Here is a 6,098-nt window from a genome sequence, read left to right on the forward strand (position 1 = left end):
CAAACAAGCTCCAAAGCATCTTGAAGGGTAAATATTAACTTTAGGATTCAGGTGCTATGGACGTGATCTGATTTGAGCAAAGTAATTTTTGTCATCAATCTATTCATTAATTACTATTCAAGGGTACACCTTGCAGACTCAAATTTTTGCACTAAATAATTGTGACTTTATTTTTTTTTTTCACAAAATACAAAGTTTTGCATCACATGCATGTCCTAAAACAAGAAAATCCCAAGGTTGTCATTGGGGGGAGGGGTGATTTATATATAGGATATTTAATTTATACACATTCCTAATATTAAATTAAACTCTTGTCAAAGTAATGCCAATCTTGTATAACATGCAGATTATTGCTTAGAACTTGCATATACTTTAAAATGGCACACATACAAATAAAGTATATAACATTTCAAAATATTAAGGGAATTACTTAAAGATATTTATTAATCCCTCCACATAAAGCACAACCAGAAACCAAAATAAAGAATACTAAAGTGCTATTTTAATTGTTAATAAATCTGAGTAACGCTGATTTGTAAACTACCAAGGCTCACATTTTGTAAAGAAAAAAAAAATCTTCAGCCTTCTGGAAATAAATTAGAAAGCATGTTCTCAAAATGTTAAGTATACTTTGAAAGCCTTCCAAAATCTTTATGACAATTAAATATTAATGTTATATATTCTCAGGAAAAAACATTGTGTATATCTCACTCTAGCTATTGCATTTACTGCAGTTTTCAAGTAACTTTTTCAAATTAAATCTATGTCTGAAAGTTATTATAAATTCTGATAATTACTGAAAAATCTTGTAACTCATCCTAGTTACAAATTAGTAACAGAATATTGTCCGTGAAATAATTTCTTGAAAGTAGACATAAGCATACTAGAAGCCAACCAACCAAGAAATGAACATATATAGCATATTTTATTTACAGTTATTTTTGGGTTTCATTAACCATGAAGTAGCAAACACCTTAATGCACATTTAATTACAGAAAAAATTATATAAAGATATAAAAAAATAAATATATGGATGATATTAACAAGTTTTTATCCAGAGGTATTATATTTCTTTTTTTAAGGTTTAGAAATATGTTTCATTGGTTTTAGTCTTAAATATAGGGCCTGGTATCAAAACTGTCTACTCCTTAGAGGAAATCAGTATAAACATTTTCAATGAAAACACACCAATCTTTAGCAGCTGCCTTCAGGTCTTCCCTACTATCCAAAGTACCTTCCAATAAAGGTATGATCTACTATCAAAGTTAGTAGAGGCAGTTTGAGGTCTGGGCTAGAAAGGCCTAGGGCTCAAGTCCACAGGTGTTGTACTTCAGAAAACACCCTGAATAAGCCATTTGCTGGCAAGCTTGTTTTTAAAAGAAATGTGACCATAACTAAGTTGGCTTGATTAAAGAGCAGGGCCCAATAACGCTACCCGCACCCGCTCCTTGTAACATCCTCATAACATACAGCCACCTCAGTTCCTCCTCTTCCTGTCATGGGTTCTAAGCAAAAACATTTAGATAACTTATACAGCTACAGTGAATCCCCAGATGAAACATGTTATAAAGTTCTTATTGTTAAACCAGTTTAAGAGAAAAGAAAAACTGCAGGTGTTTCTCAATAAAACTATAGCATTATTAGCTTTGTTTCATGTTGTAAACAAGTATTATTAAATGCTAAATGGCTTCCTGAAGCCTCTTACTAAATTATGGTTTGATAGCTATTTAAACTTACTTCAATGCTTTTTTTCCATGAAAGAACCTACTTGTAAACTTTTAAATTTGCCACAACAGACGGGGAAGCTTATAGGTATGAGGAGGCCTCAAAAATTGACATAGAAAGGTGATGGCATAAGGGAGGGAGGTATTGAAGAAGGGTTCAGGGTATTAGGAGGAAGAGATGGAAAGGTTGGAAGGATTCAGAGGGATAACTTCTACATTGAGGGGGTAGCATCATGGCTTTTAAGGGAAAATCAGTCATGGTGTCTCCTCCAACACAAGGTCCTGCTGGCTTTTCATTGTTCTAACACATATCACATGTAATTTGAATCAGGACTCTGTCTCAGTAGCTTTCGTGTGTCTGTTGTCAACCAGCTGTGGTTATGGCTAGGAAGGTGTGTGTGCACCCCAGGCTTCTCCACACAGGAGGGGGTCTCACTGCTGTACTGGTTCTTACCTGTTAAGAAACGCTCTGACACATTTCTGATAAAATTATATGAGTTTGCTTCTTATGGAATCCAAAACATATAAATACATAGTGTTCTATGAAGTATAACTGATTATGTCAACAATTATATGGACTTTTCAATTTCATNCTGGCTTTTTCCCTTACCTACTCACAAATTCATCAACAACCACTGTCAACTCTACTTCTAAAATATACCCCGAATCTGTTCATTTCTCTCCATCTCTACCATCAGCACTTTAGTCTGAACAAGCATTTTACAAACTGTGAGTTGCAACCCATTGGTTGAGTTATGAAATCAGTTAAATGGTAACAACCACTATTTGTTCTTTTACAGTAAACACGAATAGAACAGCTCAAGAGTGCATCTCTCATGGTATGTACAGGTATTGTCCCATGAAATTTTTGTTTATGAACATGTGTTTATGTACTGAGTCACCACATAAAATGTTTCCACAATGCTTGCAAGCCTGCATTTATTCCTCCATCATTTCTCACCTGGATTGCTTATTCTAAGCATAAAGCCAAACACCTTACAATGGCCTAAAGGCCCGGGGTGATCTGAAGCCTGCTTCCCTCCCCAACCACACCTTATCTCTCCCCACCCTCACTAATCATGCTCCAAGTCATGCTGGGCTTCATTTTCATTGAACACACCAAAATATCCCCACTCCAGGGACTTTGCACTTGCTGTTTCCTCTGCCTAGAAAGCTCTTCACAATACTTGTAGGTTCCACCTGGTCTTAGCGCAACGGTCATCTCCGCAAAGTGGCCTTTCTAAAATGCCCCCCACCCTGCACTGTCCTTTCTTTCTTTCATAGCACTTATCACTATCTGAAATTACCATGTATATTTATTTCTCTTTTGAAGACCTGTTTACTTGCCATTCTACAACTGCTACAATATAAGTTCTAAGAGGGCAGAGCCTTCCTTATCTGCCTTGTTCACCGATGTATTTCCAGAGCCTAAAACAGAGCCTGAGGCTGGCCGAGTGGCTCAGTTGATTAAGAGTTAGCTTAAGAGCGTGAGCTCTGAGCAACAGGGCTGCCGGTTCAATTTCTACATGGGCCAGATGGCAGGATGGCCCAGCTGGTGAGAGCACGTGAGACTGCCTATTCGATGGTGGGCTACACCCATCCACACTAAGACTGAACTCTGCAACTTGAGCTGAGCTGACACCCCGATGGCTCAGTGGATAGAGCATAAGCTGTTAACAACAAGGCTGCTGGTTCGACTCCCACATGGGATGGTGGCTACACCCACCCGCAGCTAAGATTGAACACAGCACCTTGAGCTTAGAGGCCACAAGCTGCCGATGGGCAGCCAGATGGTGACAGGCGCCCTCCACAACTAAGATTGAAGAAAAACAACTTGGCTGGTCCCCTTCCCCAATTCCCCAACACTGTTCCCCTCCCCCAATTCCCCAATTAAAAAAATTAAATTAAATTAAATTAAATTAAAAATTAAAATAGAGCCTGGCCCACAGCAAGTACTGACTAAATGGTTTTTGATTGAGTGACTTACTATATGTGAACACTATGCTAGATCTGCGATCAAAGAGGAAAGACACACCCTACAGAGTCACTTCACATACTATATGCTTTCCTGTTCTTTACCTCTACTCCCTTCCAGTTCCCAAGGGCAAGGACCCTGACAGTTTTGTTCACTGTTTATACCCTCTGCCTTGCACAGTGCCTGGTACCTACAGGTTCTTTAATCATGTATTTGTGATGGCTCCAATTACACAGGGTTGAATGGTTTTCCAGCAGGTCCCTGGAGCCCAGGTGATGCTAGAAAATGTAAACATTTGATTACATCCAGGATAAGGATATTTAAGAATTGAGATTAATGATTGGAGAGTCATGAAAGGAATGGACATTGCAGTGTAGACGTTTTCCTTCTGGCTTTGCATTTTTAATAANTCAAGCACTCAAAATGTTGACTAAGCAAGCATGGGTGTAAACTCTGAGTAAAATATGAATACTGATGGGTTTTGTTTTGTTTTTTGTAGTTTTAGTCTCATCAAGAAGAGACCTACCTTAGGAGTATGACAAATACATATTACATAAGACTTTGGTACTGATGATGTTGGGTTTTGAACTCAGGGCATGTTTTGCAAATAGAAATAATATATTTTTCATAGAAAAATAGCAAGGGAAACAGAGAGAGATAGCAGTGTTACAGCTTTTTCTTAATTGATTCCTCCTATTAGCCTTAATAATCATCTATAACATGCATTTTTAGGAGGAATTCATCTGTTAAGGAGCTCTATAAGATCTGTCTTGAGCCATACTATCAAATAAAAAGGCAATAATTTGATAAAATGCTAAAGACAGAAATAATAAAATGATGTTTGAAAAAAATCTAAAAATGCAGAAAGTATTTTCCATGACTGAACTAATTAAATATGCCCAAAGTAAGTAAAATGCTTCATCATTAATAGATAATGCACATCTAAGTGCAAAATACATCACTTTTAATAGCCTTAGAACATTTCAACAATTTAGAAATTAAACCCAACCCAGGCAATGACAGCCATAAGAAATGAGTGCAGTACAACAAAATGTTAAGAGCTATTTACAGATTTGAAAGTAGTTCCCATTCTTTCAGCAAAATTGGTGACATAAAACAAAGTGTGCCAAACTGGCATAGTCATCTTTCCACAGAAAAAAAATACTGATGCAGGCTAATAGATTTCTGAAAAGATTCCCCACTATATTTATAACTTTTAATTTAAACCTTCAAGATTTTATCCATGCGTATAATGCAGCAGAAAATTGGAAAACAAATCTTGGGATAAAAAATGAAATCTTTGTTTCTCTTTTCGAAAGGTTAACAAAAAGAAGACACAGAAACCCTGGAAAACAAGCATAATTAACAAAGAAACACAAGAACATGCCAAGAATTCATCCTATCGGTAGATATAAAGCAGGTAGTCATGAAGTATGCTTATCAAGAGCCCACTTCTAGTTCAGTTTTCCATTCTGAATACTGGCTTTGGCTTTCTCTTGTCTGATGAGAGAGATNACTATCGGGATATTACCAAACACTTTGTCCTAATCTCCTTCTCTTTGTTTGTAAGACACTTTCCCTCCTCTTTGCCTGGTGAATTCTTACTCATTCTTCAGGTCTGAGTCCTACCTCTCCCTCTGAGTTGGGGATCCCTTCCTATATTTCCTCATCACTTATCATATTTACACATTTGTCAGACAGCACTGTAGTTGTTTATCTGTCTATAAACGCAGTAGAGTAAGACTTTCAGGAGATGGGGTGGGGGGCTTTCCAGTCCATATTTGGTTGTATCTCCAGCCATTGACTGGCATACAAAAGGTACTCCATGTATTTGTAGAACAAATCAAGAATGAGTGAATATATGGTTATAGAGTCTGAGTAAATAGGTTATGGTTCGCTTTACTCTGATTTCTACCAGAATTTATTATTCCTTTAACATGTTGATACACATCAATATTAAGCAAGAAGATTATTACCCATGTCTTTACTTAAATCACATTCAGAGTAGAAAAAGGGAAGAGTGGATTATTCCTAACAAAGCCCCACAGTTTCATACAGGGGAGAAAAAAGGGTATATGGTATTTTACACACACACACACACACACACACACACACACACACATACGCTCTGACAATTAAGTTCACGAACTCACCCTAGAAAAAGTGCTACATACCTCATTGCTGAATATCACTATGGTCACCTTTGAAGTACTCTCCTTGGAAAGCTATGCACCAATGCCAGCACGTAGTCCTTTCAATTTTGGAACTCTTTTTCTGGAATGCCATCAGAGCTGTTGTGGTACTATCCTTGATGTCCTGAATGTCATCAAAATGTCTTCCTTTCAATATTTCCTTTATCTTTGGGTAAAGAAAGAAGTCATTAGGGGCCAGATCAGGTG

General features: G+C 37.2%; 1 long non-coding RNA gene across 1 annotated transcript in view; it reads left to right on the top strand.

The window, feature by feature from the left end:
* The window catches only part of LOC109386019 (uncharacterized), a 12,014-nt gene extending 6,804 nt beyond the window's left edge, over positions 1 to 5,210 (top strand). Inside the window, exons 2-3 of the long non-coding RNA XR_002124711.1 lie at positions 2,525 to 2,563; positions 5,019 to 5,210. This is a non-coding gene — a long non-coding RNA (uncharacterized LOC109386019). The remainder of the gene's footprint in view (positions 1 to 2,524; positions 2,564 to 5,018) is intronic.
* Positions 5,211 to 6,098: the final 888 nt, after the last annotated feature.

This window comes from Hipposideros armiger, unplaced genomic scaffold (genome assembly GCF_001890085.2).
Source record: "Hipposideros armiger isolate ML-2016 unplaced genomic scaffold, ASM189008v1 scaffold_127, whole genome shotgun sequence".
NCBI lineage: Eukaryota > Metazoa > Chordata > Mammalia > Chiroptera > Hipposideridae > Hipposideros > Hipposideros armiger.